This window comes from Nicotiana attenuata, chromosome 10, assembly GCF_001879085.1.
Source record: "Nicotiana attenuata strain UT chromosome 10, NIATTr2, whole genome shotgun sequence".
Lineage (NCBI taxonomy): Eukaryota > Viridiplantae > Streptophyta > Magnoliopsida > Solanales > Solanaceae > Nicotiana > Nicotiana attenuata.
This window is the reverse complement of record NC_031998.1, coordinates 26,844,941-26,860,439: the sequence shown is the minus strand read 5'-3', so window position 1 is coordinate 26,860,439 and position 15,499 is coordinate 26,844,941.

Genomic DNA, 15,499 nt, shown 5'->3' with positions numbered 1-15,499 from the left:
CACTCTGGAGTTAGAACAATGTAGTTATTCCATAGCTTGTGATTTCATGAGATTCCGGGTTTTGGGAAATGTAGTTCATTATAAGACTTAGATTTGTATTATTTCTGCAGCTTGGATAGTTTATTTCTGTTATTTCTTTTTCCGCAAATTGCTAGGCTTACCTAGTCGTAGAGCCTAGGTGCCGTCACGACAGTTCACGGAGGGCGAACTTGGGTCATGACATCAAGCAAGTCTTGCAACTGCTCCTTCAATTCTTTCAACTCAGGCGGGGCCATACGATCTGGCGGGAATAGAAATGGGCTGAATGCCCGGAGCCAAATCAATACAGAAGTCAATATCCCTGTCGGGTGGCATACGCGGCAGGTCTGAAGGAAATACCTCAGGAAACTCACGAACCACGGGCACAGAATCCATAGGAGGAACCTCGGCACTAGAATCACGAACATACGCCAAATAGGCCAAACATCCCTTATCAACGATACGCCGAGCCTTCATATATGAGATAACCATACGGGTAGAATGACCAGGAGTCCCTCTCCACTCTAGACGAGGTAAACCCGGTAAGGCTAAGGTCACAGTCTTGGCATAACAGTCCAAGATAGCGTGGTAAGGTGATAACCAGTCCGTCCCCAATATGACATCAAAATCAACCATATCCAAAAGTAAAAAATCTACTCGAGTCTCAAGACCAGCAATCACAACTATACAGGAACGATGGACACGATCTACCACAATAGAATCACCCACCGGTGTAGACACATATACAGGAGCACTCAAAGAATCACTAGGCATGACCAAATACGGTGCAAAATAAGATGACACATAGGAGTATGTAGATCCTGGATAAAATAGAACTGAAGCATCTCTACTACAAACCAGAACAGTACCTGTGATAACTGCATCGGAGGCCTCAGCCTCAGGCCTGGCTGGAAGAGCATAACATTGGGGTTGGGCCCCACCACTCTGAAATACATCTCTGGGACGGCCTCCTGCTAGCTGCCTCCACCTCTAATACCTCTACCTCCATCTCTAGCACCTCTACCTCCCCCTCTAGCTAGCTGAGCGGGGGGTGGAACACCTGGTTCCTGAACCATGGGACGGGAACCTTGTGAACACCCACAAATCTCGGACAAGCTCTTCAGATATGACCATACTCACCGCACTCGAAGCATCCACCTGAGAGCTGCGGCTGAGGAAACTGAGACTGACCCTGGCGGGCCGGCTGACCATGAGAATAGCTCTGAAGAGAAGGTGCTCTGATAGGAGCTGATGGTGCACGGTAGGACTGCTGATCAGAATACTGCACATGAGAACCACGACCACCTGGAGCACCATGAGAAGTCTGAAGTGCTGAAAGAAATAGCCTGGAAGGATGGCCCCTACCGAAAGAATCCCTGCTTCCAGATGAGGCACCACTGAACCTGCCCGAATGATGAGGCCTCTTGTCAGACCTCTGACCACTCCCCTGTGATAGAACCATCTCCACTCTCCTGGCCACATTGGCCGCATCCTGAAAAGAAATCTCGCTCCCCATCTAGGCTGAACGAATCCCTCAATGAACCTCGTTACCCTCTCTCTCTCTCGATGAGAAGTATAAGAAGAGCATGACGGGCCTAGTCAATGAATCTGGTCTCGTACTGAGTGACAGTCATTGAACCCTGCTGGAGACGCTCAAACTGTCTCCGATAGTTCTCCCTCTGAGTGATAGGAAGAAACTTTTCCAGAAATAGCTGAGAAAACTGATCCCAAGTCATAGCCGGTGACCCAGCTGGTCTAGCCAAACAATAATCTCTCCACCAAGTCTTGGCGGATCCGGACAGTCGAAAAGTAGCAAAGTCGACCCCATTGGTCTCCACTATCCCCATGTATTGTAGAACCTCATGACAGCTGTCCAAATAATCCTAGGGATCCTCAGAAGACGTACCACCAAAAGTAGTAGTGAACAGCTTGGTGAACCTATCCAACCTCCACAAAGCATCGGCAAACATAGATGCTCCCTCACCGGTCTGAGCTACCACACCCGGCTAAACTGCTCCAACTGGCTAAGCTGCTGGAGTCTGAAACTGGGGAACCATTTGCTCCAGAGTGCGGGTAGCGGTAGTTTGTGCTCCTCCCCTAGCCTGAGAGACAGCTGGTGCTATAGGAAGTAAGCCTGCCCGAGTGACACTCTCCATAAGTCCCACTAGACGGACCAGAGCATCCTGGAGTACTGGGGTAGCAATGAACCCCTCTGGGACCTGAGCTGGTTCTGCTAGAAATGTCTGGGTTTGAACCTCCTCGTCAAACTCAACTTGAGGCTCCGCCACTGGTGCTACTGCTCTGGGCTGAGCTCTGCCCTTGCCTCGGCCCCTAGCACGACCTCAGCCTCGCCCTCCGCCCCTTGTAGATGTTGCCGCTGGGGGCTCGGGCTGCTGATCAGCGGATGAGAAGCCCGTGTTCTCGCCATCTGCGAAAGAACAGAGTAGAAGTTCAATTAGCATTGAGAAACCAGATCGCACGACAGGAAAGAATAGATGTGAAGTTTTTTCCTAACTCTGTAGCCTTTGGGGGATAAATACAGACGTCTCCGTACCGATCCCTCAGACTCTACTAAGCTTGTCCATAAATTGTGAGACCTAAGCAACCTAGAGCTCTGATACCAACTAGTCATGACCCGGATTTCCCACCCTCGAGAATCGTGATGGCGTCTACTAGTGAAAGCTAGGCAAGCCAATTATTCCAATTATTTAACCCTTTTCATTTTTAATCCCTTAACAATTGTGAATAAACATTACATAAACAGCGGAAATAATAAAGAGGAAGTATGAAACGTAACAATTTAATAATAATACTGATACCAATCCATAAACATAAGCTGCCCAGAACTGGTGTCACAATCTCAACTATAGGTCCGTCTTATACCAAACCAATTCTGATCTTTACCAAATTTTACATATTCAACTTAATTATTATTTCAAACTTGTACCGGGCTCCGAAACCAAGATACGGGCCCGATACCATCAAGAAAATGCATCAATTCACTTCTAAAAACCTCTATATCAGATCGAGGGTCGTAGAGCAGCTCGGCCTTCAGGACCAAATCGTACCTGCATCCCGAGTCCTAAATGGTTTCAACATGGCAAACAAAACAACAAAGGGGGAGATAATCCTACCAGTGAACGCCGGAACCATCCAAGATACAAAGTTCCATGTCATCAAAGGCAACATGAGGTATAATGCACTTCTCGGGAGGTCGTGGATCCACAACATGAGGGCAGTACCTTCGACCCTCCATCAGATGATGAAATTCCCAACATTGGATGGAGTGAAAACGGTTTATGGAGAACAACACGCTGCAAAGGAGATGTTTGCAGTCGAAGAGGTGATACCGGTACCAGCACTTTTGACCTCAGAAAAGTCAAGCACCAAAGATAAGCAGACGGCTAAATAGCAATCACCGTCCCCAACCTCGATCGAATTGGAGCAGCAGGTAACCGAAGACGAAGAAGAGGATATCCTTACTCCTCGAACTTTTGTCGTTCCCGAAGAGTCCGATGCAACCAAGTCGACGATCGAGGAACTGGAGCAGGTCATACTGATCGAATACATGCCCGAGAGAAAGGAATACCTGGGTACGGGGTTAACCCCCGAACTCAGGAAAAAACTCATTCAATTACTTATTGATAATATGGATTGTTTTTCTTGGTCACATTTAGACATGACAGGGATCCCACCGGGAATAGCAATGCACCGGCTAAGCCTCGACCCCAAGTTCAAACCGGTAAAGCAAAAGAGAAGGCCCCAGTCTGAAGTGAATGGGGGATCGAGATCAACCCCGATAAGATCAAGGCCATCGAAGATATCACAATCGTGGATAGTGTAAAAGCCGTGCAAAGGCTAACAAGACGAACAGCCGCCCTAGGTCGATTCATTTCGAGGTCATCAGATTGAAGTCACATGTTCTTTTCCTTGCTCACAAAGAAAAAGGACTTCGCATGGACCCCGGAATGCCAGCAGGCCTTAGAGGAGTTGAATCGATACTTATCGAGCCCACCTTTGCTTCACACCCCGAAGGTAGATGAAAAGATTTACTTATATCTGGCAGTGTCCGAGATAGCGGCAAGTGGGGTGCTAGTTCGAGAAGAGCAAGATATGCAATACCTTGTTTATTATGTGAGTCGAACTCTAGGAGATGCTGAAACTAGATACCCTCACTTAGAAAAATTAGCACTTGCATTAATAAGCGTATCTAGAAAGTTAAAGCCATATTTACAGTGTCACCCAATATGTGTGTTAACTACTTATCCCCTTCGAAATGATTTGCATAAGCCCAAACTATCGGGCCGGCTGGCCAAATGGGCCGTCAAACTTGGTGGGTAAGATATCGAATATCAACCCCGAACGACCATCAATCTCAAATTTTAGCTGACTTTGTGGCCTATTTTTCGCCGACCCTCGTACCCGAAGTAGAGAAAGAGCTTCTGCTAAAATCAGGTACATCATCGGGGGTATGGACCCTTTTCATAGACGGAGCCTTGAATGTGAAAGGGTCCGGGCTTGGCATTGTTTTGAAGCCATTAACAGGTAGTATTATTAGACAATCTATCAAAACTTCTAGGTTGACTAATAATGAGGCTGAGTATGAGGCCATGATTGCAGGTCTCGAGCTAGCTAAAAGCTTGGGGGCAGAAGACATTGAAGCGAAGCGCGATTCGTTGTTAGTAGTAAACCAAGTAAACAAAAGTTCTGAAGTTCGAGAAGATAGGACGCAACGATATTTGGATAAGCTACATGTAACCTTGCACCGCTTCAAGGAGTGGACTCTAGATCATGTGCCTCGAGAACAAAATTGTTAGGCCGATGCACTTGCTAATTTGGGGTCATCGGTCGAAGAAGATGATATCGTCCCAAGAACTGTCATCCAATTATTGAGATTTGTGGTCGAAGAGGGTCATGCCGAAATAAATTCTACGAGTTTGACTTGGGATTGGAGGAATAAGTATATCGACTATTTGAAAAATGGAAAGCTCCCATCGGATCATAAAGAGTCAAGGGCTCTACGAACCAAGGCTGCTAGGTTCGCATTGGATGAAGATGGAACATTGTATAGGAGAACTTTCAACGGACCATTGGCGGTATGTTTAGGGCTGGGGGATACCGATTATATTCTGCGAGAAATCCACGACAGAACTTGTGGGAATCACTCCAGCGCTGAGTCTTTGATTCGCAAAATTATTAAAGCAGGGTATTACTGGGATAGCATAGAAAAAGACACTAAAGAGTTTGTCAAAAGGTGTGATAAGTGTCAAAGGTTTGCGCCAATGATTCATTAGCCCGGGGAGCAATTACACTCAGTCCTGTCCCCGTGGCCTTTCATGAAATGGGGAATGGACATAGTCGGCCCTCTACCAATGGCCCCAGGTAAAGCTAAATTCATTTTGTTTATGACTGATTATTATTCTAAACGGGTAGAAGCACAGGCCTTCAAGAAGGTCAGAGAAAAGGAAGTTATTGACTTCATCTAGGACTACATCATATGTAGGTTCGGGATACCTGCCGAGAATGTATGTGACAATGGAAAGAAATTCGTCGGCAACAAGGTAACGGAGTTCCTCGAAGCACACAAAATAAAGAGGATCTTATCAACACCGTACCACCCAACCGGGAATGGAGAAGTCGAGTCAACAAACAAAACTATCATTCAAAACCTAAAGAAAAAGTTGGACGATGCTAAAGGAAAATGGAGAGAAGTTCTACCCGAGGTCCTTTGGGCATATCAAACGACATCGAAGTCCAGCACGTGGGCTACTCCGTTCTCTTTAGTATATGGCTCTGAGGCCTTAATCCCGATCGAGGTCGGAGAACCCAACGCCAGGTTTCGACATGCATCGGAGGAGTCAAATCACGAGGCGATGAATACTAGCCTCGAGCTATTAGATGAAAAATGAGAAGTTGCACTTGTTCGGATGGTGGCGCAGAAACAAAGAATAGAGAGATATTATAATAGAAGGACTAACCTTCGACACTTCGAAATCGGGGACATAGTTCTACAGAAGGTCACCCTCAATACTCGAGACCCAAATAAAGGGAAACTGGGCCAGAATTGGGAAGGACCGTACCGAGTCATCAGATTTGTCGGTAAAGGATCTTACAAACTTGGCACGATGGGAGGCGAACAACTGCCGAACAATTGGAATGTATCACTACTCAAACGATACTACTGCTAAGGTATAATTTTCTCCTTTTGTGCATTTGAATTTAAAACTAACTCATTGCAGTTGTTCGATCGAGGACATCAAAGGCACTCCATTTTTACACGAAGACCTTAGGTTTTAAAGCACGCATTGCACTCTTTTTCCCTTAGATCGGAGTCCCAAATGGGTTATACTAGTGAGGTTTTTAACGAGGCAACAACTATGTACTACATGAGGAGAACTTAACAGTATCCAAGGCTTCTTTTTAATCCACCTCGAATACTGGGCGCATCACCCTCGGAGGCGATATTTTCGAGGAAAATACTTCACGCCAAAGAGGGCCTCGATAGGAAACCTTTGTGATGGGCCAAACGGTCAGGCGAACTGTGTCCATATAGAATAGTCGAGCCCCGATGGCAAAACATGTATGCATTATTCAAAGAAGAATTCTTTCTATATCAAAACACTTTGTGTCTCAAAGAAGTCTACTATTATACGAGCTTCATACATATAATTCTATGAGAAACGGCTTAAGGGTCGGAACGAAAATACACCTCGAATACTCAGGGATTATCATCGACAGTCAACACATTCGAGTGACCGAAAACTCAAATAAGACCTCAAAGAGGCATCCCATCGATATAAAGGCCAAGGCCATCATCCTCGGGGGCTAACCTTTCGAACAAGTTTGAAAGGTTATCGGGAAACAAGTCCAAGAAACATACCGAAGGCTACGACCATATTAAAGACTACGGTCATATAAAAGGCTAAGGCCGAAATAATGCGACTCCGAGACGTCCGATTTTTGCCATAAATTAAAGGCCTTCAAACACTTTGAAAAACCGGTTAAATCAGGCTACCCTCGACAAAAGCAAATAATTTGATTATCGATAACATCAGCCTTCGAAAAATCCTCAAGAGGTATTCGATTATCGTTACACCAACGGTTTCCAAATGAGTTTCCGATCGGTCGAACCTTTGAAAAACCCAACGTACAAAAACACATGCTATGGCAAGAAATTTTCACTAAGTCTTTTAGCCGAAAAGAGGAAAAAGTTATAGCCATCCTAGAGGACGAATTGGCCCAAATTAAAGAGCCTAAGGGCCGGCCTAAAAGATCCTAAGGGCTAATATAAAAGACTCTAAGGGCCGAAGCATGAAGAGTTCGATAGCTCGCTCAAATAGGACTCAAGAGTTCCATCATCCCGAGCTCGCGTCAAATCGACTTAAGCTTAGATTGAGCATTAACAAAAAACTCTAAGAGGTATTCTATTATATGTTCAAAGAACGCCTATTGGTTATTAAGAAACCTAAGGGTTTGTTCTATTCATAATCCAAGCCGATGTTCTCTTGATGATTGAAGTTATTAAAATTCTCCACAAAATAAAGACAAAGCAGAATTCAATACAAATCGGAGGTGTAGCAAAGGAAATTCTTTATAAAAGGGTAATTACAATTCCCGCAAAAGGCCTTTGTAATGACCCGGCCGGTCGTTTTTGGAATTTACGCCCCAGTCCCGTATTAACTGCTTCCCCCAAGTTTATTTCTGCTATTTCAATTTGTCGGGATGTTCGGTTTTAAGTTTTGGAGAGTTTTGGGACACTTAGTCCCTAAATGAGAGCTTAAGTGTTGGAAAGTTGATCGTAGTCGGAACGGTGTGAAGACGGCCTCGGAATGGAAATCCGATGGTTCTGTTAACTCCGTTAGGTGATTTCCGGTTTAGGGGCGTGTTCGAATTGTGTTTTGGAGGTCCGTAGCTAATTTAGGCTTGAAATGCCAAAAGGTTGAATTTCGAAGGTTTCGGTTCGATAGTGAGATTTTGATCCGAGGGTCAGAATGGAATTCCGAGAGTTGCAGTAGTTTCGTTGTGTTATTTGGGATGTGTGTGCAAAATTTTAGGTCATTCGGACGTGGTTTGGTTGGGTTTTTGATCAAAAGCGAAATTCGGAAGATTTTTAGAAACTTAGGCTTGAATCCGATGTGTTTTGGTTATTTTGATGTTGTTTGGAGTGTTTTGAAGATTGGTACAAGTTTGAATAACGTTTTAGGATGTCTTGATGCCTTTGGTTGAGGTCCCGGGGGCCTCAGGATGAATCCGGATGGTTAACGAAGGAAAATTTGGAGTTGAAGTTGTACAACAGCTGTTCTTCTGGTATTTTCGCATCTGCGGTCTGGGAACCGCAGATGCGGAGCCACAGAAGCAGCGTATAGGGCCGCAGAAGTGAAATTGGGATTTTTCCTCAGGAACCGCAGATGCTGTGAAATTTTCGCAGATGCGGAACCGCTCCTGCGGTTAGGGGTCCGAAGATGCGGAAGCTGGTATTTTAGTGAGGGGTCGCAGATGCGACTTTTGGTCCGCAAATGCAGGACCGCAGAAGCGGTCCTAAGACCGCAGATGCAGAAATTGCTGGACAGTGATTTAAAAGGAGTTCCGCGACCTTAGGGTTATTTCCACCATTTTTATCTCGACTTTGGAGCTTTTTGGGCGATTTGAAGGAGGGGTTTCAAGAGAACTTCATTGAGGTAAGTAATTTGGGCTTAAAACTCGTTCCTATGTCATTATTTCATGGATTAGAGCTAAAACTTTAGGGAAAAATCAGTAGTAATTGTGGGATTTAGGGCTTGGGATTAAGAGACTTTGAAATGAGAATTTGTGGGGTCATTTGGGCTCCGATTTCAGTGTCTTGTTATGTACGAACTCGTGAGAGTATGAGGATTCCAAAAATATAAATCTTACCCGATTTCTAGATGTGTGCCTGAGGGGCGTTTTGGTCATTTTACCTAATTTCGCACACTAGCTTAGAATATGATTATAGAATCAGTTACTTGAAGTGTTATTTATATTATGAAACTTAATTGAATAGATTTAGGCCATTTAGAGTCGGATACTCGTGGCAAAGGCGTGGTTTCGGGTTGACTTGCACTTGTTCGAGGTTAGTGGCTTGTCTAATCTTGTGTGGGGGACCTTTCTCCTTAGGATTGATATTGTGGTAATTGAAATGCCTCGTACGTGAGGTGACGAGCGCGTACTTCTGCTAATTGTTGGAAATCCGTTCTTTTTCATTAAAATAGCCTTGAATTGTGTTCTTCATTTTCTTGCTTACATAGTTTGGACATTAAACCTGCTGTAGCTTAGAGAGACATGTCTACTTGACTAAATTGCTCTATTTGCCTTAACTGCCTTAATTGTATTACGTGAATCATGCTAGGTTAGGATTATCTGCTTCACTTTGATATGAAATTGTTTGGATTAAATTCTTGTTGTTGCTGTGTATTTACTTTGGGACTACGGAACGGTATTCCAGGAGATCCCCCTGCACTTTTACTTTGGGACAACGGGACGGTATCCCGGGAGCTTCCCTGTATGTTTACCTTGGGACTACGAAATTGTATTTCGGGAGATTCCCCTGCACATTTATGAGTTGTACTACGGGAATGCACCCGGGAGATCCACTGGAGATGATATTTATATTTGGGGACTACAGGACGGTATCCTGGGAGATCCCCGGTTGTTATCTTGGAGCTGAGTTGTGTTCTCTTACTGTGTTACTTGCCTCTGTGATAGCGTTGCTGTCCTTTATATCTTGCGTTACTTACTTGCTCTGTTATTTCACACTGTTAAACCTTATCTCTTACTTGACCTCAGTAGGGCCCTGACCTTCCTCGTCACTACCCAATCGAGGTTAGGTTTGGCACTTACTGAGTACCGCTGTGGTGTACTCATGCCCTTCCTGCGCATGTTTTCATGTGCAGATCGAGGTACCTCTGCACAGGCTTACCATACTTGAGGCAGGGAGAGCTTTTGGAGACTTCGAGGTACATCTGCCGCGTCCGCAGACCGAAGAGTCTCCCTTTTTATTCTATCTTGTAGTGTTAGCCATTCTATCAGACTGTTGATGTAGACATTCCGGAGTTAGAGCAATTACTATATCTCTTTCAGCTTGTGTTCCCGTGAGTTTCACGGGTTTTGGGAACTCGTGACTGTTGGTCATTTTTGGAATTTACGCCCCAATCCCCTATTAACCTACTCAAATTATCCTATTAAATTAAATTAATTAACTCTAGCTAACAATTACCACAAGTAATTAACAAACCAAATTTAAGGAAAACTACCAAAATTCAAGATTAAAAAGTTAAAAATGCAAAGTGAGTTATTTTTTGTGATTTTTCTATTTTGTAAACAACTGAATTACTAATTAATTCAAAAATACAAAATTGATCCTAAATGCAAATGCAATGTATTTTTTTTTGTATTTTTTATGAATTAAATAAAATAAACATGCACAGACAAAATGCAAACAATTAACGAAAAATACTACAAAATCTACGAAATTGCAAATAATGGGAAAATTTATTTTTCTTGAATCTATGGGAGTAATTCATATAGGGCAAAAATCACGTGCTCACAATATTTATAAATTACATTACAATAATTATTTTAAAATAATTTTTAAAACTTGTATACATGTAATGTATATATTAAAAGAACGAACTAGTAAAGAGTTTAATATTTTATGTATAAAATGTCACACCCCTTTCAACCTCACTAAACCCTCTTAAAAAATAATAAAGAGATTTAGTAAAGCTCAAAAGGGTTTTCCAATTAGAAAGTGACAAAAATTGTGTTCAAAAGGACTTTTCAGAGTCGCCACCTGACATTTGATTTTGGTGTGTCAGGTCACCATTTTTAGAAATAGTTTTTCGTTTTAAAACACTTCAGACTCCAAAACTTAGTCTGCACCAGAGTTCTAAGTAAGTGGGTTCATTTGACTCGGGGAGAAGGTGTTAGGCATTCCCCGAGTCCCGTAACTAGTACGGTTGCGTACATGATCTAGTTGGCTTTTAAAATTTTCAAATTGAGGCAAAAATAAACACAGAAAAGAAAAATAAACACACAAGAGGCTCGAGGTCGTCCCTATCTAATTAAAGAAAAATGAAAAATGAGAACAAAAATAAAAATACTACAAGTTCTATTTTTGGCCTCCGAATACAAATACCTCGGGGCATACTCCGGATATAAATATATACAAATCTTGCGGGGCATTCCGCGGATAAATTCAACTAAGGAAGCGACCTCTCACCTCATATAAAAGAAAAGTAAAGAAAAATCGTAAAGTTTGCCTACCCGAGTGTGGTCGGCCTAAACATGCTCCTAGCGATTTGTTACATCCCGTGAGTTTCAGCGCCACATTTCTTAACACTGAGATTTATTATATGCATATTTTTTAACGTTGATGTATTTTTTTAAAAGAGTTAATATAAAAGTTTTAAGTTCTCATGTGAAGTCAATGTTAAGTGTTTTGAGATTATAATTGAACAAGAAGCGTTAGTTACAAGTTGGATTGACAGACTAGAGAATTTTAAGGCAATGCTTGAGAAGCTTGACTTCATTTCCTTGTTTGATTTTTAAAAAAAAAAAAATGGTAGGCTTACTCTTAGAGAGTCTCACTTGTTTGGGAGTGTGATATGTACATAACAAATATTATCCTTTTTATACTCTGAAACAACTCAAACATTTTAAGGAAATATGTCTGCTTCCTTATTATTTTATACTATTATTTTTAGCTATAGGGATATCTACTAGTACTTCATAGAAAAGGGAACGAGAACCATAATGAAAATTGAATGCCTCACATTAAAACATTCTGTATCTAATATTGTCTTTTAGATTCTGTTTTAATTAGTTAGGTAATCATACGTGCCAGTTTATGACCTTAAGAAATTGAACCAAATCAAAAACCAAATAAATCAGATGTGAAACATCTAACATATCCTTTGATTTGGTTTACTTTGGTTTGTTTTTCAATATAAGCAAATCAACAGTATATAGTTTGGTTTGGCATTTAAGAAAAAAAAAATCAAACCAACCAAATATTTAAGTATATCCATTTATAAACTCATATGACCATATGTATTTATTTTATGGAGATGCCTTATATATTTTAAGCCATTGATGTATTTGTGGTGTACATGAGTTTTGTAACGACCCGACCGGTCGTTATGAGCTCTGGCACGTCGTTCGGCAGTTTGGGGCCATGAGCAGCTCCACATCAGGTAATATGACTTGTACGCATGGTCGGAATTGAATTCCGGGAAGTTCGGAGTTGATTTGAAGAGAGAATTCTCATTTCGGAAGCTTTAAGTTGAAAGAATTGACTAAGATTGGATTTTCTAGTAAACGACCTCGGAATCGGGGTTCGAAGGTTCCAGCAGGTTCGTATGATGATTTCGGACTTGGGCGTATGTCCGGATTGGGTTTTGGAAGATCCGGGATCGTTTCGGCACCTACTGTGAAAGTTAGCATTTTTGGAAGAATTTCATAAGTTTGGGTTGAAGTGCATTTCAGTGTTATCGATGACCGTTTGGGATTTCGAGTCAGGAAATAGCTCCGTATGGTGATTCTGGTATTGGGAGAGCGATCGGAAGTGAATTCAGAGGTCCGTGGGTCATTTTGGAGTCATTTGGCTAAAGTTGGAAATTTGAAGGTTTTTGAGAAGTTTGACCAGAAGTGGACTTTTTGATATCGGGGTCGGATTCCGATTCCAGAAGTTGGAGTAGGTCGGTAATGTCGAATATGACTTGTGTGCAAAATTTGAGGTCAATTGGACGTGATTTGATAGGTTTCGGCATCGAATGTAGAAGTTTGATGTTCTAAAGTTCATAAAGCTCGAATATGGGTGTGATTCATGATTTCGACGTTGTTTGATGTGATTTGGGGCCTCGAGCAGGTCCGCATTATGTTTTGGGACTGGTGGGTATGATTGGTTGGGGTCCCGGAGGCCTCGGGTGGATTCTAGGTGGTTAGCGGATCATATTTGGAATTTGAAGAAGAATTGAAGCAGCCGGTATATGGTGTAACCGCACCTGCGAGGTTTTGGCCGCAGGTGTAGAGCCGCAGAAGCGGCCTTGGTGTCACAGAAGAGGGAATGGCTAGGCTTGGCTGGGGGCGCAGGTGCGTCGCAGCTTTCGCAGAAGCGGTCCTGGCTCTACAGAAGCGGTCGTGGGCGAGTTAGCTGAGACCGCACCTGCGATGGAAATTTCCGCAAGTGCGGAGCCGCAGAAGCGGCAGGTGGACCGCAGGTGCGAGAAGCGGGCTGGGCAGTGTGTTCTTTCAAAAGCGAGGGTTTGGCTCATTTTTCACCATTTTTCCTCCATGGGAGCCGATCTGGAGAAACATGGGAGTGCCATTTTCACCACCAAGCATGAGGTAAGTGGTTTATGCTAGTTTTGAGTTAAATACATTGATTCTGTATAGATTTTAGCATGGAAATTGGTAGAACTTGGGGTTTGAGGGAAAAACGTAGAAAATTGGTATTTTCTGATTTTGACCACGATTTTGGGCATGGAATTGGGAATAAATTATACATTTGAGTTCGTGAGGTTATGGGCAAACTTTATCTTCGAAAAATTTCGGAATCCGGGCACATGGGCTCGAGGGCATTTTTGTCAACTTTTTGATCGGGGTTAGAAATTGTTATGAATTGGATTATTATGAGTAATTGAACATGTATTAATGGGTTTACATAATTATTGGCTAGTTTTGGAACGTTGTGCATCAATTTGAGTCTTCGGAAGGGCGTGGAATGCCGGTTATGGAACTTCGGAGCGAGGTGAGTCTCCTTTCTAACCTTGTAAGAGGGAATTTTCCCCATAGGTGAGTTAATTGGTTATGTGCTCCTATTTGTGGGGGCTACGTACGCACGAGGTGACGAGAGTCCGTGCATAGCTACTATCATGCTTATGTCCGATAGTTTAGGACCCAAAAGCATGCTTTACTTGGAATAATTGTAACCTTATTGATAATTTAAACTGCTTAAATCGTATCAAAGTGGTAAATGATTTTCTAAAAGATTTAAACATCATTTTCTCGACTTGTAAAAGAGAAATTTGTCACCTCCTTGAATAATTGTTTCCCTAATGAAGTCTTAATTGACTGTTTGAATGTGTGTTTCTATGTGTACCTGCGTCGCATGTATGATTCGCGAGCGGGGTGACTGTTTATTTATATTTGACCGCGTCGCATGTATGATTCGCGAGCGGGGTAATAGATGCATCTATGGTTCGTGCCATTCGACCCTCTGGCAGTGCACAGTTTAAATATTATTGGATCGGGCCGTACGACCTCGGCATGATTTGCGCATGCTTGTAATGTTTACCTTGAGATTTAAAAATGTTGATATTCATTCTCCCTAGCCTGAGATAAATGTATAAATAATGAAAAGGAATTTGGTAATTTCTTATGAAAGAAAGAATTGTTTGTTTGCTTTATTCTATTGAGTTATAACCATGTTTATAAAATCTTTGATTTATTGTAGTATTGGCGTATCAGTATTGGACGACTAGTAAGTGTCGAAGTCGACCTCTCGTCTCTATTTCTTCGAGATTAGACGGGATACTTACCGAGTACACATTGTTTTCGTACTCATGCTACACTTGTTGTGCATTTTTGTTGCACATGCACATGTATTCCTAGTGGCCTACTGGGCGTAGCAGCATGGATGATACAGAGACTAGGTGAGATGCATTCCTCGAGGCGACCCGCAGCCAGTATAGTCTCTTTCAATGTATTGTATTTACTTTCTGTCCAATTTGTATTCCGGACAGTTATTGTACTTCATTTGATTTTTCCTAGAAATAGCTCATGCACTTGTGACACTGGGTTCTGGGATAAGTATGGGATTATTCAATAATTAGTATGTTGAAGACATCATTTTATTTCAATGAATTTCATTATTTATTGTTTAAGGTAAGAAAGAAATGATTTCAATAATTACAAAAAAAATTGAGAATTTAATTAACTTCTTGGTGTTGGCTTGCCTGACAATGGTGTTCGGCGCCATCATGACCCTTAGTGGATTTTGGGTCGTGACAACATGGTATCAGAGCACTAGGTTCCCTTAGGTCTCACGAGTCATGAGCAAGTCTAGTAGAGTGTCGTGGATCGGTACGGAGACGTCTGTACTTATCTTCGAGAGGCTACAGGGCTGTTAAGAGCACATCCCTTCTTGATTTCCTCATCGTGCGATTTGATTCCCTTTGAGGCTTATGCCTTCGTTTCCTTTCCGTACAATCTTATGCGAGGCAAAGCGCTGGTCACGAATCGGCGAGTGAGTAATTGTAATGGTACTACGAATGTGGTGCGGGATGTTTCTCCCTATGTGGTTGTTTGAGCTATTATTGTCGCCTTGTGAAAGAATATTCTGCCGTTTCAACTCAGTAGCTGTACTTCTGAGAGCTCTGAGGCTAGGCACAAGTTTCCATGATGCTTATGAACGGTTGTCGCGCAGTATTAATGTGATGGTAGGATGCTTGCCTACGTGTTGGGG